General features: G+C 34.2%; 1 protein-coding gene across 4 annotated transcripts in view; it reads right to left on the reverse strand.

Moving 5' to 3' along the window:
- Window positions 1-1,586, reverse strand: part of LOC106877775 (SKI family transcriptional corepressor 1 homolog-B) — a 113,607-nt gene that overhangs the window by 41,068 nt on the left and 70,953 nt on the right. The window lies entirely within an intron of this gene.

Here is a 1,586-nt window from a genome sequence, read left to right on the forward strand (position 1 = left end):
ATATATATATATATATATATATATATATATATATATATATATATATACTCACACAACATACACGTATACACACATATACACATGCACGAATATGTATATATTACATACATTCATACACACATTACTTTCATGTTTACATACAACACATAGCTGCATGCATTGATAGCCATACTCACAGGAACATAGATACACACGCACGCGCACGCGCACACGCGCGCACACACACACACACACACACACACACACACACACACACACACACACATGCGCACATGCACACATTCTCAAACACATACATAAATACTGGCTCCTTCCAGACCAAGTCTTCGAGCAGAAAACCCAACCCGATAAATGAATTCTCGAGTGGACACTGAACCTATTCACCTCAGCGCCGGTTCCATAATATTTATATAAACGTTGATTGCTTTCTCCGAATCAACACAGCCCTTATGGATAAAAGACATCTATTCTTATATACTTTACTGCTTTTAGTGGATATTTCGGTAACGATTTGGATTTTTCTATAATTCTTCACATTTCTTCATTGTAATTATTTCTCTACGCAAAGCCATTGGGGTTACCGAAAAGATGGCTACTTATATAATTATATTTATATCTCACCCCGCCAAAAATTGGTTCCACACTCCCACATACCTATTTTTCTATCACTGCATCTTTGTTTCCTCCCTCCATTTTTGATGTCCCCCTCCAGTCACGCTGCTGTGTGCATGAATGTATGTATGTATGTATGCATGTATGTATGTATGTATATCAGCGAGTATGTATGAATATATTCCATGCGTATTAATAAGTATGTATACATGCATATACTTATTTATGTATATATGTATGTATATGTATATAGAAATATAAATTTACATGTATATGTATATATATATATATATATATATATATATATATATATATATATATATATATATACACACATACACACACATGTATATAATTATATATTCACACACATATATATGCATGTATGTATAAACCCGCATGCATACGCACATACATACATACATACACATATACATGAAACAAATAAAGGTTGCATATATATATATATATATATATATACATAAACAGAAATACATATAAGCATACATACACACATATACACATACACATTCATACATCCATACATCCATCCATCCATCCATCCATCCTTCCCGCCATCCATACATTCACACATACGTACATACACACATCCATACATACACATGCACGTATATACTTATATACTGCGAGTAAATGAATTTCTGATTTATTCATTCTTTGACTTTCTTTTCCTCTTGCTTTACCTCTTTCTCCTTTTCTCTCTCTCCCCCCTCTCTCCCCCCTCACTCTATTCTATTCTATCCTATTTTATTTGTTGTACTTGTTGTTTTTCTTGTTATTTAACAGTAATATATTTCATAATCAATACTTAGGCGCAGGCGTGGCTGTGTGGTAAGTAACTTGCTTCCCAACCAGGTTTCAGTCCCAATGTATGGCACCTTGGGCAAGTGTCTTCTACTATAGCCTCAGACCGACCAAGGCCTTGTGAATGAATTTGGTAGATGGAAACTGAA

This window comes from Octopus bimaculoides, chromosome 12 (assembly GCF_001194135.2).
Source record: "Octopus bimaculoides isolate UCB-OBI-ISO-001 chromosome 12, ASM119413v2, whole genome shotgun sequence".
In the NCBI taxonomy this organism is placed as follows: Eukaryota; Metazoa; Mollusca; class Cephalopoda; order Octopoda; family Octopodidae; genus Octopus; species Octopus bimaculoides.